Genomic DNA, 24687 nt, shown 5'->3' on the forward strand with positions numbered 1-24687 from the left:
TGCCTATAAAATATTTTAAATATTTGTATGGCAAAGGATCTTAAAACCAAGGCAACAGACAAACAATGGATTGGAAAGAAAATATAAAATATTCAACACAAAAAAGTTTTGTTGTCTATACAATTGAAAATCTGCACACAAAAAATGATTTCCAAAAATCCACATTTAATGTTCTATACTTAGAACTAACAACTCCTACACAGCAAACCACAGCACAGTGTGAATATAAACCGTTTTTAGAGTCTGAGCACAAGACCAATAGTTGCTAGGTTAAGACAGCATTTACTTAATTACAGACAGGCTATCCTATAACTTGACTAAGAACTTAGTTATTTCTTCTTATTCTGCAAAAAAATTCTTTCCCAAAGATCCATACTGAGTAGGATTTGTGACTGACCTTCATGTATACACGTTTAACATAACAAACGTTTGACATTCATATATTTTCCTTAACAAAATGCAAAGCTCTTAAGTACTGACAAGCAAAAGGCAAACAGCCCAATAAAAATAGCTAAGAAATATGGGAAAATAAAGACATCAAAAGCAAATCCAAGGTCAAGAAATAGATTTTCAAACTCATGGATAGACATGCAAATTAAGTAATACTGAGATGTCCCTTCATCCAGCATTAACAGGCATACCCCTCAAGGAGCAGTAACATTTACTGTTGTTGGGGCGGCTGCTAAGGATGGTCTCATGGAGGAAACAAAATGGAATTGTTTTACAGCTTTTCTGGAAGGCAATCAGGTGACATCTCTTTTTTTTTTTTTTAATATATTTTATTGATTTTTTACAGAGAGGAAGGGAGAGAGAGATAGAGAGCTAGAAACATCGATGAGAGAGAAACATCGATCAGTTGCCTCCTGCACATCTCCCACCGGGGATGTGCCCGCAACCCAGGTACATGCCCTTGACCAGAATCGAACCCGGGACCCTTCAGTCCGCAGGCCGACGCTCTATCCACTGAGCCAAACCGGTTTCGGCCAGGTAACATCTCTTAAAATCAGAATCCATTTGAGCTATCAATCCCTCTCTAGGATTATATCTACAGAAATAAAAACACAAGGATTCAAATATAAATGGACACATATTTTATTGGAGTATTTGTCATATGGGAAAGGTTGAAAAAAACATGTTATGTCCATACCACGAAATACTATACAACAATTAAAAGGAATAAATTGGGCCTGGCTGGCGTGGCTCAGTGTTCGAGCACCAATCTATGAACCAGGAGGTCACAGTTCGAATCCAGGACAAGGCATATGCCTGGACTATGAGTTCTATCCCCAGTGTGAGGCGTGCAGGAGGCAGCTGATCAATGATTCTCTCTCGTCATTGATGTTTCTATCTCTCTCTCCTTCTCCCTTCCTCTCTGAAATCAATAAAAATATATTTTTAAAAGGAATAAATTGGAATTATACCTGTTGACTTAAGAAATTTCTATGAATGAGAAAAGCAGAAAGCAGAGTTTGCATACAATCATACTGGAAGAAAGAATAACCTTCATATGTATATAACTTGCATTTGTATATTATCATAAAAATATAAACAAAACTTTGGAAGGAAAATTATTAGAATGTTATCATGAGTTTTCTAAGTGTTGGCAGGGGGAAAGCCTGCGGGAGGAGTGATATGAGAGGAAGGAGACAGAGCACAGAGGAGGGAAGCAAATAGGAAAAAAAATTGATAGACTTTGTTGGCTGCGATTTTCCTTGTGCTTGTAAATGGCACTACTTAGAGATTCAAAAAGAATTGTCTCTATTCATGCAAAAGGGATTTCATAAACCACTAAGTAGGAATCTGCACAATGGTGTATTAGAAGTATTTACTTGGAAACCAACAGTCCCAAATATAGGAGGTTGAATCCTAGAACATTACTTCATGTCTCTGATATTCACTTTCCCCAGCTTACACTAGGATAACAACACATAGCAACTGTCAGTATTGAGAGGATATTAATGTAAATTATATCAAATGCGTAGTAGTATTTAGGCACAGAGCAAGAACTCAAAAATGTTAGTTCTCTCCTTTCCACGTCAATCAAATTATGTTTCTTGACAGTCAGTGGCAGTCACATAAAATCAATTTCTAAGACTGAGAATGGTGGATTACCCAGGTTAGTTTTCAAAAACTACGATTTCAAACAATTTTTAAATATAAGAATGCAAAGGTTTTGTTAGACACCAACTAGTACACAACCATCCCTTGGGATAATTAATTTAGGCCTATTAATATACTCCCTGGGAATTTCAGGCATGGCTTTTTTTTTTTAGGCCTTCACAAACTCTAGTTATCCTGCCAGCGCAGATATTGTTTCATTATTCGGTTGGATGCAGATGGTTGGTTTTCCTATCTTTTCACAATTCTTGTCAGCAGGTTTACAGAGAGTAAATGAACAAAGTTGATTTGGGGGACAGGACAAGGGGAGAGTGGAACGAGTCAGGCAGAAATGAACTTGACCCAGAAATCACACACCTTCTGCTACCCTTTGCACACTCTGCAGTGTGTCTCATCTCACTGAACACAGCAATGTTTGTGGAGCTGACTCGCGTACCATTCCAGGAGTTGGAAGGAAGAAGAGAGGCAAAGGGTTCAATGTAGATCTATACCAGTGGTTCCCAACCTTTTGGCCATGCCCCACCTAAGCATCTCTAAAATCCTGATGCTCCCCCCGCCACCCCCGTGACATATAATTCTTATTCAAAAAGTGAACTCTTATTCACATGGAGGAAGTCTAAAAGGCCATTAACTTGGTCTAAACAAGCTTCCAAAGAACATGGCATCCATGAAAAAGAAAAAGGAAAGGACAGTTGAGGTACTAAGAAAGAAATCACTAAGAAAATTTTAAAATAACAATAATAATATGAAATGATATGAAAAAATAGCAAATACAGTTTCAAAACATATAATAGAAAACTGAAATGCATAAATATGTATATAAATATATATATGTATGTATATACTGTCTATGAGACCCCTAGAATCATAAGAAATGCAAAAAATTCAGTTAATAACTCATTCTCAAATCGTCCCCCTTAAAAATCAAATTGCCCCCCTGTGGGGCATGTGCCCCACGTTGGGAATCACTGATCTATACCATTCCCCCACTCACACATGAAAAGTTCTCCATTTCCCTTTGCTTTTCCCCTAGGCCCGTGGTTGGCAAACTGCGGCTCTCGAGCCACATGAGGCTCTTTGGCCCCTTTAGTGTGGCTCTTCCTAAGCCTTAGGAGTACCCTAACTAAGTTAATAACAATGTACCTACCTATATAGTTTAAGTTTAAAAAATTTGGTTCTCAAAAGAAATTTCAATCGTTGTACTGTTGATATTTGGCTCTGTTGACTAATGAGTTTGCCTACCACTGCCCTAGGCCTTACATTACTATTTCACTGACATTCAAACACGATAAGTGTGAGCAAAGGCTTCTTAAGTGAACAGGTAGTAAATAAACATATTTATACCAGACAAAGCAATGAAGGTGGGGTAAACCATTCTGTTCTCCTTTCTGGCTTTATAGGTTGAAGAAGGCTCTTAGTTATTTTCAATCATTTGTGGAACTGCATTATTAACTTGCCATCGAGCATCACATGGAGGTGATTCAAGGTGGCAAGAATTCAGTCAGAGAGTGGCATCCCAATAATGCCACTGACGAACTGAATAGTCTGGGAAATTCAACTCATTGAAGTCAAGTTCTTCAGTTACAAGATGTCCCATCTTGCCCAGCCAGCGTGGCTCAGTGGTTGAGGGTCGACCTATGAACCAGGAGGTCATGGTTCGATTCCCGGTCAAGGCACATGTCCGAGTTACAGGCTCAATCCCCAGTAGGAATCATGCAGGAGGCAGCTGGTCAATGATTCTCATCATTGATCTCTCTCTCTCTCTCTCTTTCTCTCTCTCCCTCTCCCTCTCCCTTCCTCTCTGATATAGATAAAAATATATCTTACCTAATAATAGACAAACATGCAAACTGAACGTACCTTCGCTATGCCTTAAGACACACCCACCAGCCAATCAGAGCGACTATATGCAAATTAACCCAACCAAGATGGCGGCTGGCAGCCATGGAGCTGGAGCAAGCAGGAGGCCTGGTTGTCCCAATGATGGAAGAAGACAAGCTTCCCAGCCACTGCTGCCTCCTCTCAAGGCAACAGTTTCAATTATAGAAGGTAAATAAACCCCAGATACCTGCTTCCAGTCACCATGGCCACGGAGCTGGAGCAAATTAAAAAAAAAAAAAAAAAAAAAGGAAAGGCTGGGAGCTTCAGTCTTCAGGGGGTTTGGCCAGCCTGAAAACGGCCCTCAGCCCCTCACCCAGGCTGGCCAGGCACCCAAGCAGGACCCCCACCCTGATCCAGGACACCCTTCAGGGCAAACCAGCCGGCCCCCACCCATGCACCAGGCCTCTATCCTATATAATAAAAGGGTAATATGCAAATTGACCCTAACAGCAGAACGACTGGGAATGACTGGTCACTATGACACACACTGACCACCATGGGGCAGACGCTCAATGCAGGAGATGCCCTCTGGTGGTCAGTGTGCTCCCACAGGGGGAGCTCTGCTCAGCCACAAGCCAGGCTGATGGCTGCCAGCACAGTGGTGGTGGCGGGAGCCTCTCCCACCTCTTCAGCAGCACTAAGGATGTCCGACTGCAGCTTAGGCCTGCTCCCTGCTGGCAAGTGGACTTCCCCTGAGGGCTGCCAGGCTTTCAGAAGGATGTCTGACTGCCAGCTTGGACCCGATTCCCCAGGGAGTGGCCCTAAGCCAGCAAGTGGACATCCTCCAAGGGGTCCCAGACTGCAAGAGGGCATAGGCCGGGCTGAAGGACCCCCCCCCCCCCCCCCCCCCCGCCCCGAGTTCACAAATTTTTGTGCACCGGGCATCTAGTTTTTTAATAAAAGGAAAAAAAATGTCCCATATTATAGACTCTGAATTCTTCAATGTTCCACTAAATGTAAACCATAATTTAGTAAGTATCAAATGGGATAATCAAATTTCAGATAATGCATACTCAGCAATTAGGTGTTTTAAAGGAGAGAAATCCAATTTCTAACTTCTCTGCTATGAATGGCCATTTGAAAAATTCCTCAAATTTAGTTTTTAAAATCAAGGGCAGAATATCAATACAGTTTTGTGATAGCATAATAATAAAAGTAAAATGATGAAATTTATTCATTTTAAGTATCTCCAAGTTACTCTACAACTTACAATAAGTACCTAGTGATTAATCCTTAGTTTTTTGTGGTTGTTGTTTTTTTTTTTTTTTTTTGCCTTCAAAAGTTATAAAATAATACAGTCTAAGGTCTTTGTATGAAAGTTTCTAGTATGCTCCAAACAGGGCATGTATTTAAACTCTGATTTAGGGAAAATAAATCTGAGTTGATAGCCCAACACAAATTAGGTCATAAAAAGAAAACTGCTGCAGAAAACTTGAAGTTGCTTGCTAAACTAGAGAAGATCATTCATTGAAATCCAATGTATGGGTGTGTGCCTTTGGGGTTTCTTTCTAATTTTAATTAGAGAATTGCTTTAAGATTGTTCCTGTTTTTTTAACAAAGCATATGGGGGGGAAATGAAACAAAGTTGCCTTCCTACAAAAGGCATGAGAGAACCCCTTTGAAATTGTGTTTTAAAAATAGTTCTGAATAATGTAATTATGTGAATTAAGCATCCAGTTATAAACTAGTACACACACACACACACACACACACGCGCGCGCGCGCGCGCGCGCGCGCAATCCTGGTCCATCTCTTTCAGATAATTACCATAGGAAATGAGTAAATATAGCAAGTGTTCTTAAGCCAAAAGTCTGGCAAACCACTGTCATCTTGAATGTTTCTTTCTTATTTGACCCATCTAATAAGATGAGCATGGGATTGGTATTCAGGAATATTAATATCTAGTCATGGCTGTGTATGTTTTTGTGTGACCTAAGGATTATCAAAGAAAAATCACATTGGGCAAATTAATCAGGCAAGGAAGACTTTTAAATAAGACGACTGTGATGGATGTCAAGACTATTGCCACAGGGGAGAGAGACTGAACGCGACCCCACTAAAACAGAGCTGGTGAGTTTCTAAGCTCCCTGGTGAGCTGGTGGAAAAAGTAAGGGAGGAGAGTGTGAGGGAGTAGTCAATGTGACAAGGCCATCCCTGTCTGCTAACTGGCTCTTGTTCAAATTAGGTTTCTACTCTCTCATGGAGATTGGGAGTAGGGGCACTTTCTTGATGATTAATTTCAAAGAACATCCTGAGCTATAAAACCTGCAGGAAGCTGTGAGAAGATTTACATCTTAAAGGGGCAGAGAAAGAAATTACAATTACAAATTTTCTGAAGTAAATGCACTAAGAGGGAGGTCAGGGACCTATAATCTGGAAGAAATTTGTCTAAAGTTTGGTCAGCCCAAGCGGAACGTTAGACTATCTTGATCAAGCTGTTTTTATTATCTCCAAATTTTGGTCATATTATCTAGAAAGTTAGGGTAGAAAAAATAAAATTAGAAAGTGACAAAAGCTAAGAGAGAGAAAGAGAGAGAATTTAGACTTGATTAATGGTAACAAAAATTGTGTTCTACCCTGATCAGTGTGGCTCAATTGACTGAGAGAAGTCTCATGCACCAAAGGGTTGCTAGTTTGATTCTTGATCAGAGCACAGGCCAGAGTTTCTGGCTCAATCCCCAGTGGGGGCCATGCGGGAGATAGTCAATCAATGTTTCTCTCTCATCACTGATGTTTCTCTCTCTCTTTCAGTCCCTCTCCCTTTCCTCTCTTTTCCTTTTTCTGAAATCAAAATAAAACCATTTAAAACAAACGGTGTGCTCTGTGGGAAGCAAGTCTAACAAGACCTATGAGATGCTTTATAAAAAGGTTTGGCCATCCTCATCTAATGGGCTATTTACTCTAAGTCACAATGCTTGGAAGCAAATTATAGATGCTAAGGAGTCCTGAAGTTTCTCTCTCTTCTCTCTCTTCTCTTCTCCTCTCTTCTTTTCTCTCTCTCTCTCTCTCTCTCTCTCTCTCTCTCTCTCTCTCTCTCTCTGTTTAGCTTTTTAAAAACACAATATTTTTCAGGTTGAATACCAAAGCTCTGTAGAACTTGTGTTTCAAGGAACAGAATGAAGTGTGAGATAATCCTTGAATTCCCTTTTAGTACTAAAATGCTGCTATTATATGCATTTCATAATATGCTTGTTCGCTTTAAATATCAGAATACACTTCTGCTTATTGTGCATTTCTCAGTTCAATGGCAACTCTGCTATATCTTTTCCCAACTGACTCCTTAGTATGTGTTATCCCAGATTTGTGGGTACCTTCTTTTTGTGTGCTAAATACAGTTGTCAAAGTTTGTTTCCACTCTTACATACATACCCAGTACTCTTATATATTGAACTAAAGGCCCAGTGCACAAATCTGTGCACCAGTGGGGTCCCTTGGCCTGGCCTGTGGGGATCAGGCTGAAACTGGCTGACTTCCCTCGAGGGGTCCTAGATGGCAAGAGGGCACAGGCCAGGCTGAGAAACCCCACCGGTGCACAATCGGAGCTGGGAAGGGACCGTAGGAGGACTACAGGCTGTGCCCGGCCCATCTTGCCCAGATCTGATTGGCCGGACCCCAGCAGCAAGCTAACCTACCGGTTGGAGCATCTGCCCCATGGTGGTCAGTGTGCATCATAGTGACTGGTCAAACAGTCAAATGAACCGTTGCACACTTAGCATATTAGGTTTTTATTATATAGGATTAGTGGCCCAGTGCACAGATTTGTGCACATTGAAAGGAAATTAGAAAAAAATATTTTAATATTGCTATTCACCCTTTCTCTATAATAGAAGTGTCAACCAAATTCATGATTGACAATGACAGATCAAAACACACACATCTGACTGGCGCCAGTGAGAGCATTATATGTATCAGGCATGTGCGAGTCAACTTAGCCTTTTGTGTATATAGAATAAACTTGCTTAATTAGACCTGCTTTCTGATTTACCTAAACTTTTTCCAGCCCAGTGAAGCACCCCAACTTCTCTTTCAGGTAATTGTCAGCAACACAGCAGTAAATATCAACATGAAGCACATTATTATTGTAGATGACGCAAGGAGAACAAAGGGTAGCAGTGTTTTGACTATATTCTGCTCAATGAGAAAACCTGAAGTCATTTTCAAGGTCCACCATTTCTTACTTCTTTTCAGTCGGGTCAAGTTTCTAAGCTTTCTAAACCTCCATTTTCCAGCTAATGAAAAGAAAATACGATTCCACTGAGTCTCCTATCTACCTACTCCAGGACTTCTGTGAGGATCAAATGAGATGAGGCATAGGAAAACACTCCATAGACATTTGGTTAAAATGTAAAATGTTTGCACCTGGCTATAAAGCAAGGCATGTTCCTGGGCTGAACAAACTCCAAGGAGGTTAGTCACTAAGAAGAGGAAGAGGAATGTTGCTATGTGAGGTCATTACCCGGGATTCACAGAGACCGTTTCCGGGCTGAGCTGGGCTGTGGGCTGCATTTTGTGCCATGGGACTTGGCAGCATTGGCTGCATTTTGGTGGGGTGTCACTCCGGGTTGGTGGCGGGGCCTGTGTCCCACTTGATGGGAAGCCGTGTGTTGCTTTGTCAGCTCCAAGTCGGTGGTACCATTTCTTTGTAAGTGGCCAGTGCACATCATGGCAGCTCCTGTGTTGAGCATCTGTCCCCCGGTGGTCAGTGCGCATCACAGTGACTGGTCGGACGGTCAGAGGGACACAGCATATTAGCCTTTTATGTATATAGATGAGGAATCACCACAGATTTTTAAATTTGCTGACAGGTCATTACTGTTCAAAGTGTTCTAAAAATGGTAGCTACTAGCATAATCACTACCTGTGTCCTAAAGCAGGGAGGGTTCCAGAGAAACCCATGCTTTAAAAAATCCATGCTTTAAGAAATCCTAAAGACATTTCTGAAGCAATAACTTTTTGTGTGGTTCTTTGATAGGTCTTTGAGAAATTTCTGAAAGATTGAAAGAAAGGGAGGAAAGAAAGAAAAAAAAGTGAAAGTTGTGTGTGTGTGCATTTATCTCCAAATGTCCTTATTTCATTAATTATGTAAACAAAATGTATATATTTCTGTTCATCTAACTCTTTAAAGAATCCTGAGAGTTTTAGCCTTATACAATCTTTAAGCAGCAATTCTGCTTCAAACTTCTTATTAACCACAGCAGGGAAGGAATGATATCTTGGGAGAATTCCCTTTGTCTGGTAAAATGAGAGGAGTCACAAGGTTGAAGTTACTTGGGGAATTTCTCTCATTGCTGGAACACACCAGGTAGCTCTTTTGAGCCACATAATTCTATTTTGGTCAATTAGTAAGACAGGCGAACTTCTTAGGAAGCAAATATTGTTTTCTTTTTAATAAATACCACAACGACATTATCCTATCACAGAACAAAAGACATGAATGTAGTGTTCTTCAAAAGAGGTAACAGGTAAGGTCATCAAAATCAATGAAACAAAATTTGCATAATTACCAGCTCAGAAAATTAGACTGAAATATTTTTCAATTCTCCCAATGATTTTTTTAAAAATATATTTTATTGATTTTTTACAGAGAGGAAGGGAGAGAGATAGAGAGCTAGAAACATCAATGAGAGAGAAACATCGATCAGCTGCCTCCTGCACACTCCCCACTGGGGATGTGCCCGTAACCACGGTACATGCCCTTGACCGGAATCGAACCTGGGACCTCTCAGTCCGAAGGCTGACGCTCTACCCACTGAGCCAAACCGGTTTCAGCTCCCAATGATTTAAGTGTAATATATGATGACATATTATTACAGTGCTATTGAACATACACTTATATAAACATGTTTATGCTATTGTGTGCATTTAAGTTGGTGTATCTAAGACTAACTAATGGTAAACAAATGAACTAAAATAAATTTCTACTACTGGAAACACCAGATTATATGTTTACTAAAAGTTATTCAAATATTAACCCTAAGTAAGAGTTTTATACTATAATCACAGGTGTCAGTATAGACTTAATTCTTAACTGTGAAAAGTAAATTTTGAGTTTTAAAAATGCATTTAAGAAATAAAAACATGTGTAAATTTTATAGTGGATACAGTAGCTTTTAAGGATAGTGAGGTATTTTAGACAAAACAAATAGATGTGCAAATAATATTATACTTAATAGATGTGTTCATTTACTTCTGGGCTCACATATTTGTCCATTTTATATTTTTAGTCATACTATGTACACAAATCAACATGACCTACTGGAAAAACGATGGATAATAACATAACTAATAACAAATGTTAGAGAATGGACCTCATCTCTTGGCAATTGGAATGTCTTTTCTGAAATAATCAAGAAAGATGAAAGTTATCTCCTGTACATCCTTTTGTTTATAATCCATTATTCACTGTAAATCCCAGTGTATGTCATCTATTACTCTATTCCAAGGAAAAAGCCGATTAATAATGTTATACTACATAAGATAGGATATGCATATTCATGAGCCCTCATGAATTATTTGTGAAATTGAAATGAGTAAACCTTTATCTTACAGGAAAGCAATTAAATGTACTTGACGCCCAAGATGATAAATCCAAACTGGAAATTTGGTCCCGTGAGCACACACAATTTGAAACACTGGAGTGAGAAGTAACATATCACAGAAGATGAGACTTCCCAGAGTATAAAAGTTACAGTTTAAATATTCAAGTTGCTTTCTTGGATCATAAAACATCCTGGTGCTTAACCAGTTCAGCTCATTTTAAAAAGCTAAGCTGATGGGTGATTTAGGGCACGTTAGGACAGCATATTATCTTCTGACACACCTGCTTTATGAAAACCTACAAGGTTTTATATTTTTATTAAAGTGCCCGTGTAACCAAGAAACAAGAAGATTCCTCAGGCCAGGAGGGTTTAAATTTACTCAAGCTGTACAGCTGAAATTAACACATGATATAGAACACAATATCTTCCTACTGCACGTCCTAGGCTAGCTTAATAATGAAGTGATATATAAAGTTGTCAAAGGGCAGTGAATTTACAAAGAAAAAAATACATAATAATTGAAGTGAATGAACTGGAAAACAACATCCAACATATCCTGTGTGGAAAAAGCTCAAAGTTGTGGCCTAAGGTTAATAATTTATATAATGTAGTTTAGCAAATGGTATTCTAATGACTTCCCAACCTGGAAATGTATTTTTCTTTCTTTTTCTATTCTCAAGTATGTACAAAGCTGGGTTTTATAACCTGGGGAAAATAACTAGCTTTTATGGGAGTGCATGCTACTGTTGGGAAAACCCTTCAGGTTCTATTGTCCTATTGTCAATTTCATCTGAGTGGTATTGCTCTATAGTATGAATATTAAAGGACACTGCTTAACATTCAGTTTGAAATATTCTCAGTCCTTCCCACTTGTTCACACCCCGTTCTCCATCTCAATGTTAAAGATACTTTCAGGGTGTAAATGATTTTGCCCATTTTACGCTACCCCTTTCCTTTTCCTGGCAAATATTTCCCCTCAAACCTTCCACCATTTAAAAGAGAAAAAAAAAAAAAAGCTGCCTAGTTTAGAACTCTTTATATAATCAAAGGTCATTTATTTCACTAGCTTCAAAAAACAAGGCTTCCCTAAATGTCTGTATGTTGGGTGAGCACTGGAGCCTAAAACTGCTTTACTTAAGATTTTTTTTCATTTCTTAACAAAGGAACAAGGTATGAAGAATCAACTGAAATGAGCCAAACTCAAAAACACCTTGGTATACTGCACAGGGAGAGGTGGATAAAAGTCCTGTCGTCGGGATCAGGATCATGTATAATAAATCCTAACTGACTCTTACCAGCCACTAGGTCTTAGAGAACCTCAGTCACTAGACTCTCAGAACCCCAGTTCCGAAGGCTTGAATGAGATCATGTCCAGTAGTTGCCCCCTTATCTGTGCTTTCACTTTTCGCAATTTCAGTCAGTTACTTGCAATCAACCAAGGTCTGGAAATATTACATGGAAAGTTCCAGAAATAAACAAAAGTTTTAAATCATATGCTGCTCTGAGTAACTTGATGCAACCTGACTCCCCCTCCCACCCCCGGGGATGTGAATCCTCTCTTTCTCCAGTGTGTCCATGCTGTGTACACCCCCCAGTCATTAGCCACTTAGTAGCCAAGGGATTGGCTGTGGCAGCATCTCCGTGCTTGTGTGCAAGTCCCCCTTATTTTACTTAATAATGGCCCCAGAGTGCAAGAGTAGCGATGCTGCCAATTCGGATACGCCAAAGAGAAGCCTCAAAGTGCTTCCTTTAAGTGAAAATGTGAAAGCTTTGACAATAAAAAAAATAATAATTATGTTACTGTTGCTAAGATCTATGGTAAGAATGGAATACTACTTGGCTGTAAAAAAAGAAGGAAATCTTATCTTTTGTGACAGCGTAGATGGACCTGGAGAGTATTATGCTAAATGAAATGAGCCAGTCAAAGAAAGGCAAATACCACATGATTTCACTTATATGTGGGATCTGATGAAAAAAATAAATGAATGAAATAGAAACAGACTCACAGATACAGAGAACAGACTGACAGCTGTCAGAGGGGAGGGGAATTGAAGGGCTGAGTGGAAAAAGATATAAAGGGATTAAGAGGAAAAAAACTGACAAACACAGAGGACAGTATAGTGATTGCCAAAGAGAAAGAGAGGTGGGGGCAGGTGGAAAAGGGTAAAGGGACGGTAAATGGTGACAGGGAAACTTGACTTGGGGTGGTAGATACAGTGCATTATACAGATGATGTATTGCACAGTTGTACACTTGAAACCTAAACAGTTTTATTAATCAGTCACCCCAATAAATTTAATTTTTTTAATAAATGGAAGGTTAGACATCAGATGTCATTTAGTTGAATCTTCTGTATCATGTTCTCCATCTTTAGTGAGCAAAACAAATCATATGAAGATGATTTGACTCTAACTCCATTCATGGCTAGAAACTGCATCCTTTCTAAAACAGTGTTCATCTCCATGCAAGACTGAGACCTTTTTACATTAAGAAAGGTCTTTTACACACACACACACACACACACACACACACTATACACACACACACACACACACACACTACAATAACCTCCAAACCAGTTCTCGAAGTTCATTAGTAGAAAAACATAAATAAGAAAATTGAGACCTTGTGTTGTCCCAAATCATGGAGCTAGTTATGTTGGTCAAAGAGTGAATAACACTAGTTTCCCTAAATCTCAGTTTTTAACATTTAAAAAAACTCTATTCTTATTAAGAGGTTTTATGATAATAAAGCAAGTAATAAACTTGCTATTAATAGAATAAGATGATGTTTGGGTAGTTCACTTATTTGAATTATACACATACTCAGTTTAAAATGGGAAAGAAAGAAAAATAATAATTTTCATTATGTTAGAAATTCTCCCCACTAGGCCAATCAATAAATACATTCCCTGAAACAAACATGATGGGAAATGCTAATATACTCATTTCTTTGTTAGCATCGATTTCCCTGTACTCATGGTAAAAGCATCTTGCTGCATTAAATTGTATTTAAATATATGTATTTTATACAATATGTCCTCTAGCAAAATATATCATTCCATGCCCAAACAAAGACACAGAAAAAAATGTTCCCCAATGTTGGAGGAAACACTCGCTGTGCTGGGAATATTCTGAGATGAACTACTGAACTCCACCGCTGTTCCCTCATAAATGACATCTACGGGTAAGTTTTATATCTGACTTTTTACTAATTTACAGGAAAATTTCAAAGACTTGTACAGTGATTTTATTATATTTTACTTTTAAACATGTTATTCATTTTAGAGAGAGAGAAAAAAAATCAATGTGAAAATGAAAATGAAACACTGATCCTCCTGCATGCCCCCTACAGGGGATCTAGCCAGCAACCCAGGCATGTGCCCTGACCTGGAATCAAACCTGTGACCTTTTGGTGCATGGGACAATGCTCAACCAACTGAGCCACACCGGACAGGGATGTACAGTAATTTTAGAACCAAATTTCTTTGTAGACTCAACACCAAAGATGGACAGAAAACCTGGCCATTTCCCTTGCTTGGATACAAGTCTATGTAAAGCAAGCACTCAAAATATCTAGAGCTATTCCACAAAGGGATGAGAACACCTGCATAAACGGAAGAGGCTCACTTAAATGAGCATTTTCATGTCTAAGAGTCTTTAAGTTCTACAAAAAATCACTGAAAAGGTAACTGTCAATTATCCAATTGACAGAAACAGCTATAGATAAGTTACACATAACTTGGGCCATGAATATAATAAGTGTTCTGAGAGCAGCAGAGGTCACTGAACCAGACAGAGTCTCTGCTGGAGACGCTGGATTACGATCTCCCTTTATATTTTTGGCCATTCTCATGTTCCCTAGGTGATAATTCTCAAACTCTGCCCTGCACCAGAACCACCTGGAGGTGACTGTTGGGCCACACCCCCAGATAGTCTACCTCAAAATGTCTGGTGTGCAGCCTGAGTTCCCAGTGATTCTGGGAACTGCTAATAAGTTCAGTTTCCACTTACTGTTAACAATGTCTGTTTCCATGTGTGGGGAGGTGGGAGGAGAGAGGAGGAAGTTGGCATGATTTATTAACTGTTATGTGGTAGGCATTTTCAGAGCACACTGGGGCCTGAAAATACTGATTTGCCTCCAGCCAAGATCCTTCAACGCCCGCTACCAAATTATAATAAATTTCCTCGCTATTAGGTGCTGAAATGCTTATCTCTCTTGTAGCTTATAATTAATAGTTTCAGATGATGTTTATCAACCAGTAATTGTTGATGCATTTGCTTTCCCTGTGGTGAAAGTACACAGAGCAAAACCGTTCTTTTGACAACTTAACATTTTGGCTCAGCAATTTCTGACATTTGCTTTGCCTTTGGAAGCTGTGATACAACCTCTTTCCCGGGGCATGTCAGTTTTTCTGAGTTATCCTTGCCACATGCATTTCCAGGTTTTGATGAAAGATTTGCTCTTCACATCAATTATCTTCCTTCTTGTTTATTTTTCTCAGGAAGGAAATGTCTCCTTATAAAAAAAATATAAACCATCAGAATTGATCACAATCTAAAAAGGTCAAAGAGGAAACAGAAGAAAATGTTTAAAGACCCATCACACCATTAAGGTTCTCCCCAGAGCAGCACCTAGTGGATTTCTTTAAGAAGAATTCTCTTAAGAGTCAAATTACCCCCGGTCCCTAAACCATTTTTATAATTGTAAAGGTTGTGGAAACACAGAAGTTTACACACAAAAAAAGCAATGATTATGTTTCTTTGATAAAGTAATAAGAAACCAAAAAAAAACATCATCTGGCTGGTCTGATTGCTTAAAATCTCATTGAACATTAAGCAGATAAAGTATTCCAAATAAATTAATAAAAAGCTCCAGTCACTAATGGGCAAAACATCGGTATGAAGTTTTTAATGATGAGTTGATTAAAATTAGCAGATTTATCTGACACCTGTAGCTGCAATCTAACTATTGCAAAAAGTGATTCTTTTTTCTCCCTGGCCTTAATTTTTTTCTGTATGTGCATTTTCTGTGCCCGATACAGAGTAGAAGCTTAGTAAATGTTAGCAGAGTCGACGAGGCAAACAGTCCCCTTCCAAGTCCCTGGACATTGGTGGATACTGAGTTTGATAGATCAGGAAGTGTTTTTTTTAAATAGATTTTATTGATTTTTTACAGAGAGGAAGGGAGAGAGATAGAGAGTTAGAAACATCGATGAGAGAGAAACATCGATCAGCTGCCTCCTGCACATCTCCCACTGGGGATGTGCCCGCAACCAAGGTACATGCCCTTGACTGGAATCAAACCTGGGACCTTTCGGTCCGAAGGCCGATGCTCTATCCACTGAGCCAAACCGGTTTCGGCATAGATCAGGAACTTTTTGTTTTTACTTGAACCAAGTTTCACCAAATAGCCTTTCTGGGCAGCTTTCAGACTCGGCCTGCTAAAGGAATTTGGACTTAAAGTTGATTGTATTTGTGTTTTTTGCATTTTATCTAATAAAATATATATTTACTCACTTAACCAAGCTGATCACTTGTTTGGAAAAAAGAAACAACCACCTCATTGCATTTGCCCAAATCTATCTCTTCTGTGTGCCTACTGCCTTACCATTCATGTCAAGTATGTATCATGACAACCACTGTGTCAGCTGAACACAAAGAATGCTGAGTATTCCTCCACATTAATACCGTTTTCTCACTATAATAACCTATCAAACTATTTGGGGAAAAGCACCCTGTCTCCATAAATTAAAATGAACGCTGGGTGCCCCAGCTTTCAGAGTACAGATTTCACCTCGTCCCTGTGTTCAGTACCGCGACTCAGCCCCTCCGCCCGCTGGGTCTGACATCTCTCTGGATCAGTCTCTACTGAGGAAAGAAAAGTCACTTGACAACCTGTGTCCCAGGAGGGAACCTGACAAGCAATCTTCCTATTTTTAGCCCCAACCCCATCCACATGCAGGTTTTCAGGAGTCCCTGGTACCTCCAAGTCCCAGTTTTTTCCTGGGGTGTTACAATGTTCATGTCTCATCACAATAAGCATTATATTTTAACCTCCTTTTCTCTGAAATTATCGCTTGTCCAAGTACTTTCCATCTCCATATAATGTCTTTAGGATTTACAAATATCTCCTAGTTTCACTGACAATGGACTGTTCCTGTTTTAGCAACCTCCCTTTTAGATTTGGGTGATTTTTTTTATTGTTTTGAAATAAGGTTGTAGAAATATTTTTCTTTAATTTATCAACTTGAAATCACAAGTCCTGGAAATTTAAATGAAGTAAATATGGGAAATTTGCCCTCTATCATAGGAAAGTACTCACTGTATTAAATACAGGTTGTCCCAAAACAAGGTATACAAAAACTTTGAACAATTATGAAGGCAATGTTTATTCAAATACATTTCATTTTCAAAAAGGAGCTTATCAGCTGTTAAACTGTGTATACATTTTTGGGGAACACCCTGTAGTTATCATGATGCATTTTAACTATTATTTCATTTACAGAAACTTCTGGTTAAAATTAACTACTAGTGATTCTATAAATTGATTTGTAGTTATGCTTGCCCTCAAAGAATGTTCTCATTTGGATGCATCTGCTATAGCATACCACCTTCATATTAGCTGTCATATTAACATTCAAATCTAGCACCAGAAAAAACTAGATCTATTGGCCTATTAAAAACAAAGCAAAACAAAACAAAACCCCCCAATGCTTAAATCTACTATGTGTAGAAAATGAGGGAATAAAGTTGGAAATTAAAAAAATAAAAGAAAGAGAGATAATGGTTACTCTTCGTACATTATCAAAACTGTACACATCGGGCAATGTGAAAATCCACTGTCTACAGCTTGGAAATTGTAATGGTTTGGAAAAAGTAAAGAAAACTGGGTTTAGTTCTAGAGTCAGAATAAAAAGATAATCATGCAAAAATTCTCTTTAGGAGAAACAGATTGTGTTCTACTCTGATCTGTTGAAGAGCTCCAGAGAGTGGTGGGCAAAGCCAACCTGTGACTAGCAATGGTGAAGTAAGAGTCCGCTCTTTTTGATATTGCTACTCTAAATCTGTTTATGGCTAACTTTAATTACAATGGTTAGAGAGCCTCAACTGCTGAATAAAAGGCCAAGCCTAGTATAGGAAACACATCCCTGAAGGCTATTGTTTTATTTAGCATTGTATGAAAATACATCTGAATGATCTCTAAGAACTACGTTTTAGCTCCCTCTGCAAGATGACAATTAATCTGTAGCCCTACGAAGATACTGTTATTTTCACCGTATATGACTGCACAGCCTGGAAATCTAAAGAAGAAAACTAAATGAGTGAATGAAACGCTGCTGCCTTAGACAAGGCAATCTGCTCATCAAAGCAGAACAAGCATAATTCCATGTGCCTGGGATGCCTTCGTGTTCAAGACAAGTATCTGAGAGAAACTGCTGATATTCTGACTGCTTGAAGTAGATGCCTTGCTAAATGAGGTTTCTCCTGAGAGTGAGATGCCCTGCACATGCCTACCAGTTCTCACATATAATGGAAAGAAAGTTCTCTGGGATTCCGCATGACTTTTACATCCAGAGATCAATTTGGTAGGAAATGAAGGGCTTCTGTTCATATGACCCAGCTCTGTGTTAAAAAGGTTTAAAAAGCAAGTTTGGAAATTTAGGAGCCATTATCATTATTCTGTGTTGTAGTGAGTCTGCAATTCAACCCTCACTTTCAGCTCAGAGTTCCCTTCTCTCCCATTCAAAGCTGAAGTCACTTGGACAGGTAGCTTAGTTGGTTACAGCGTCATCCCAATACCCCAAGGTTGCGGGGGTTCTATCTTTGGTCAAGGCACATGCAAGAATCACCCAGTGAATGCATAAATAAATTGAACAACAAATCAATGTCTGTCTGTCTCTCTCTCTCTCTCTCTCTCTCTCTCTCTCACTTTCATCAATAAAAAATATATATTTTAAATAGCTGAAGTCAGTAAACATGTTCATTAAATATAAGTTCTGAATTTCAGTTGAGGGGGGGGAAATGACATATCTTATAAAAGTTTATGAAGTTGGGGAAAGCAAAAAACCTGTATTTTTTTTTAGATGTAGCCCTTCAAATAATTTTTCAAGTTACTACCCATTTCACATGGTATCTATTTATTTTTTTGTTCTTTTCATCACTCTTTTATCGCATGTCTATCTATCCTCCTAATGGATCGGCACTAATTTTTGGTATTCAAAAGCATGGCATGGGTTAAAATGCCTATCTTGAGGTCCTCAAGCATCACTGAACCCACTGTAATGTAATCATAAACAGCAGGTATTGGAGAAAGGAGGAATAAATTTTCATAATTTCATATCAATTATGCAGATAACATACTTTAAGGAATAGCATTTGACCCACTGTATGCATAAATGTCTATAATTAGCCACAATTCAATGGGACATTACTGCATAGCTCATATCTATACCTCACTTATGGCACCACCAATATCTCTTATTGTTGTTTCAGGCACATAACTCAACCTCTATGCCTACACCTTCCCAGAAAGAATCCTTACCAACTTTGTTCTTGGTGGCTACTAATTTCCTAGCAGGGTGCCCAGCACCCAGCATTCACGCAGTAGTGTTTGTGGAATGCATGAATGATTTTCATCTAAATTCTTTCATTTGCAAAGTACTTTTCTAAAACCATTCTTTTTCAAATTCATTCCAAAGAAGAAACACAAATGTAAAGTATCTTTGGTTACCTTGCCTGATTCATAGGAATGGTTACATTAATGTTACTTTTTAATTATCATACTCATTACTATGATTGATCCTAGAATGAATTATACCAGTAGGGATGGAGGTGGTAATAGTGACTGGCATCAAATGGTTCTTTACAGAAGAGAAAGCTTTCAGTCACATCAGCCCATTTGATCATCACAAAATTTCCACCACAGTGGTTTCTATAATTCTTATTTTCCAGTTGAGCACATGAAGACCAGAGAAGTCAAGTGACTTGTTCAAGATCACAGAGACAGTAAGTACAGGCCCTGGGGGACTAGTATTCTGGTCTTTCTGACTCCAATAGCCCATGTTGCATGCAGGTTAATCCCCAATTTACAAGTGCCTGTTTTATAAAACCTCCCTCAATCTAAAAACAAAACAGCAAACACCCACAATATTAAAGCAAGCATCTGTCCACGTGACCACAAGACTACAGGATATCCTTATCTCATTGTGCCTCTCATTCCTGTAGCTGTTGAGAACAGAAAACATGTGCTTTCTCAAAATGCTTTCCATTTGCTGGAGTAAAATTCTTTGCAAACATTCTTTTCTGCTGACAGTATTTTCATTGCCTCCTATTGGGTGGTGTTTGTTTAGTCATCCTTAATGAGGTGAGAAGGATCATGCTGCTGTGCTGCCTGATTCTGAATTGTCACTGGTGAATTTAGTCCTGAATCATCTGGAAGTCCTGGATCCAGGGAGGATTTGGTCAGCCATGTCCTGCATCTCCCGGGGGAGGAGCTCACAGAGGGACCAAGAGGAACTCTTCCTCCTTCCTACCTTCCCTCTCTAGGACCCTCCGATTTTTCAATTCAACCCCTTCACTGCCAGTTAATGAAAACTTCTTCCAGAATTCTCTCTCCATGTTTCTACTCCTGCCCCATCACTCACAGTGACCAAGGCAATCCTTTTAAAATAAATCTAAAGACATCAACCTCTTGCCCAACATTCTCCAAGAGCTTCCAATACATGTCTCACCTCCTCATTCCTACCCTTTTTTTTAATGTATGTTTTGGAAATAAGCCAACTTTACCATTTTCCTTATCATGAAAAAAGGGTCTCAAAAATTGATAAACATATAATATAGCATTAGCCTAAATTCCATCATTTTCGGTTCTTTAATATACTTTGTAAAACCTACCAAGGTCTAGCAACTATTTTATCATTACAGACCAGTAAAATTGAGCATCAGTCCTCTCTAGAACTTGCCAATAGATGACTGATAAAACACTAAATATGAGTTCTTTTGGTGGTTTATGGTATCACTAATATAGAATAAGTGGAATCATTTTTTAAAATCAGTTTCATTTCTGAGTTTATAAATTGAGAAATACAAGCATATTAGTGAAAATTTAAAAGTGAACCCCCAAATAGAATTCAAAACAGACTGTATACATTCCAGATTCCTAAAATGAGAGAAAAATTTAAAAAGTTGACCATGCTCCCAAAACTAAGAAAGTTACTTCTTTAAAAACTACCAGACCAAGAGAGATTCAGGGGTAAATTCTTTAAAATCTTCATTCAAGAACTCATTCCTATGGTGTTTAAACTTTTGCAGAGCATTAAGAAAGATAAATTGCTCTTAGAAATGGTAATAATAAAATTCTATCTAAATTATTATAACTTAGAATCAAGCAGTATGCTAAAGCACTAATATAACATGACCTAGAGAGGTTTATTCTGATTTAACTAAGAAAACCATATAATTTATTTTCCAAAGTAGAATCATTTTGAAAGTAAAAGAGAATGCTACTCATAATTACTCTCTCATACCCAACATTCAATATGTAAAATTGGTATTGACTTCAAATTCAAAATATCTACAGGATTCAATCACTTCCCCCATATATATTCTGATTTTAATTCTGTCTGAATCCTATTAATTTCTCCCCTGTTTTTTTGCTATAGTCCCTAACCGGTCTCCCTGCTTCTACTGCTGCCCCTTTCAGTTGCTATTGTTTTCTCAATAGGACAACTAGGATAATGCTTTTAAGAAGCTCATCAGATAACAGTTCTTGTGCTCAGTCAGAACTTCCTGATGTCTTCCCACATATATCACTCAAACAAAAGTCAAAGTTCTTTTGGTAAATAAGGTCTAATACAATTTAACCCTCTCTTCCCTCGTTCCTATCTCACCTCTCTCCCTCCAGCTAACTCCAATCCATCTACTCTAATATCCTTGCTGGTTTTTGAACTTACTAATTTTCTATCCCAGGACCTTACCACTGGCTCTTCTCTCTGGCTGTAATGTTTTCACCAGAGATAATCAGCCCAGCTTACTTCCTTCAAGATTTCATAGGAATGTCACCTTCTAAATGAGGCCTGCTACCAACCCTATTGAAATTACACCCACTCACCCCAACCATGCCATCTCTACCTGAAATGTCTTATCTATATGGCGTGTGTTTTTTAGTGTACTTACAACAGTCGAACATGGTATTTATTATATACTAGAGGCCCGGTGCACAGATTTGTGCACTGGTGGGGTCCCTCAGTCTGGCCTGCAGGGATCTGGCCAAATCCATGCACCGGGCCTCTGACATCCCCTGAGGGGTCCCAGATTGCAAGAGGGCTCAGGCCAGGCGGAGGGACCCCATTGGTGCACGAATCCGTGCACTGGGACTCTAGTATGCATATAAGATCTTTGGTTAATCTTTTCCCACCCTTCCTCCTCCCTCCTTCCCTCTGAGATTCATCAGTCTGTTACATGTTTCCATGCCTGTGCATTAAGCGTCTTCCCCCTGGTGGTCAGTGAGCATCATAGCTACCAGTCACACGGTCGCTTAGGCATATATATATATGTGTGTGTGTGTGTGTATATATATATATATATGTATATGTATATGTATTTGCTCTCCATCTACCAGAATGTGATATAAGGGCCCAATTTCTCCTTTGTTCTCCTCTCTTTGTCCATTTTTTGCTCCTATTAGACAGTTAATAAATATTGTTGAATTAATGAATCAGTTAAACATTTTCTCTTGAAGCTTTTCTAGAATTTCAATTTGACTCTATGCTAGTTCTCTTGAACATAGCCTTCACAGTTTTCTCACAGCCAGTATCTGGATCTCCTGTGGGTATGTTTCAATCATCTGTTATTTCAGACATTCCTCTTCTTTCTCCAAATGCCTTATTATTTTTTATTGACTACCTGAGATTTGTTATGAAAAAATTGCTGAAGTAATTTGAAGCACCGGATGACATTACCTCCAGCAGAAAGGATTTACTTTTGCCTTTGGCAGGCAGTTAGGCGAGAGGCAGGTCAGTTTAATTCATTTGGGGACTGAACGGATTCAAAGCTGAGGTTCAGTCTTTATGAGAGCTGCTCCATTCGGATTGCCATCACTCAGAGGCATAGCCCTTCTGAAGTCCCAACTGAAAGACCTTGGCATATTTCAGCGCCCTTCCTCCCTGGCAGGTCCTTAACTGTGAGAGTGCCAATAGTTCTGTTCAGTCATTCAGCCACCTTGCTAGGAAGAAGTTCGGATGATATAAACTAGTTGCCATACCGGAAGTAGATGTTCCCATACTTAAAGGCTATCTGTGATCTACCCTGGCATATAAACATCTTCCCGAAACTCTAAAGAATGCCCAATTAAATATGGACTCAGCTATTTTCAACAAATATGTTTCTTCCCTTCATAAAGCCACAAATTTAAATATTTCTCAAAACACTTAAATCAGGATACCTGTTTTATATAAAGATGACCTACTTAACTATAATGCTAAAATTAATTTTCCCCAGATTGGAAAAATAAGTAAGCATCACGTCTTATGAAAGAATTTTGTTAAAACCAATATAGCAGTCATTGTGCCTGTAGGTGACATCTACCATGTTCATAGTATGTAATATAGAACAACACTTCTCAATGTGTTTTCTCTTAAGAGATATGTTGTTATCTCTTCACCCCTTTCCCATCAAAAATGTTTATATTCAAATATGTTTGTGGATTCCTACATACATGTCTCTAGCTCAGGGACCTAGGATGTGTTAGCATTTAAAATGTCCTGAAGTATTATCCAGTAAAGATTTGTTTTCTTTTTATTTTAAGACAAGCTTTTCCTACTTTATTAGAGAAGATAATTTTAAAAAATATGTACCCATTGACATCCCAGAGAAGTGGTTTCCTATGAGACATACGTTAAGTAAGTCTGTTCTGGAAGAAACTGAATAATATAACATAGAGCCTCTACCTTCCAGTGATTTTTCATCAGTCGGAGAGAAAATACGCTCATATTGAGCTTAGTTGGAATATACAATTAAAATCACTTTCCAAGTAACCAATACAAAACAAGTCACAGGATGTTGTGATTAAAGGTAAAACTGTTTACCCACTTCTTTGCAATTGAGTGGGCCACATTACTAGACCAAAACCTATGCCACAGTTTAATTTAATTAGCATTATGAATTTGCAACAATGAATGTAATCTTTGAGGTCAAAACTACAGAAGAATAAGCTTTGAAAATTCCACTGCCCAATGTTATTTGCCAACCAAGTAAAGGTCATGAGACTTTATATTTATTAACTTAAAAGGCTGAGGGTACACTCTGCAAATCTAGTGCAGTAAAAATGAAAGCCACTAAAAGAAGCTCGCTTCTCTGTATAACAAACCCTGGCCATGACAGGGGACCCCACGATAACACAACAGGTTTTTCCTTATATATTTCTCATTACCTTTTTTTAAAAAGTTTATTTTTTATTTTTATTGAATTTATTGGTGTGACATTGGTTAATAAAATTATATAGGTCTCTACGTTTATAAAGCCTCCTGACTTTGAGGAATCACTGTAGTAAGTTCTAAATGATGTATAAAATGGGAAAGAAAATACAGCCTGTTCTTACTTCTTCCCAGGCAATAGGCAATAGCATGCCTGTTTGGGGTTTCTTTCTTGGGACGGCGTTTTGTTTTTGTTGTTTGTTTTTGTTGCCAAATTGCTGTCAGGATTGTCACCTTCTTCAATAGGAAGCTTTTAAAGAAACCCAGCACAGTCAAACACACACAAATCAAGACGCCAGAATTCATCCAGAGCGCAGCATATTCAACCTGCTCTGACCTGCTCCTTTTAGCTTTATGTTCTATCTCTCCGTTCTGTTTTCTAACTGGTCCACTTGCCAATCACTGGAACAGAAAGACAAAGAGCTTCCGTATTGGAAAACAACACAGTGGCATCATAAGCTCTCTCTCACACTAGTTAAATTCAAGATAAGAAATCCCACCACAGTATCCATGATTTTAGAAATATCACTGCGATTCAATGTCTTCCACGAAATAAACATGTATGTTGCTTTTCCGTTTGTACAGCAGTTAGCTGATTATTGGACTCTGGGAGTTCACTAGGGTACTTTGGACTCAAGTAACAGAATATCCAACACGCTAAGAATAAGGAGTCAA

Source organism: Myotis yumanensis, unplaced genomic scaffold (genome assembly GCF_028538775.1).
Source record: "Myotis yumanensis isolate MYYU_CA2020_CCGP unplaced genomic scaffold, mMyoYum1.0.hap1 SCAF_16, whole genome shotgun sequence".
Lineage (NCBI taxonomy): Eukaryota > Metazoa > Chordata > Mammalia > Chiroptera > Vespertilionidae > Myotis > Myotis yumanensis.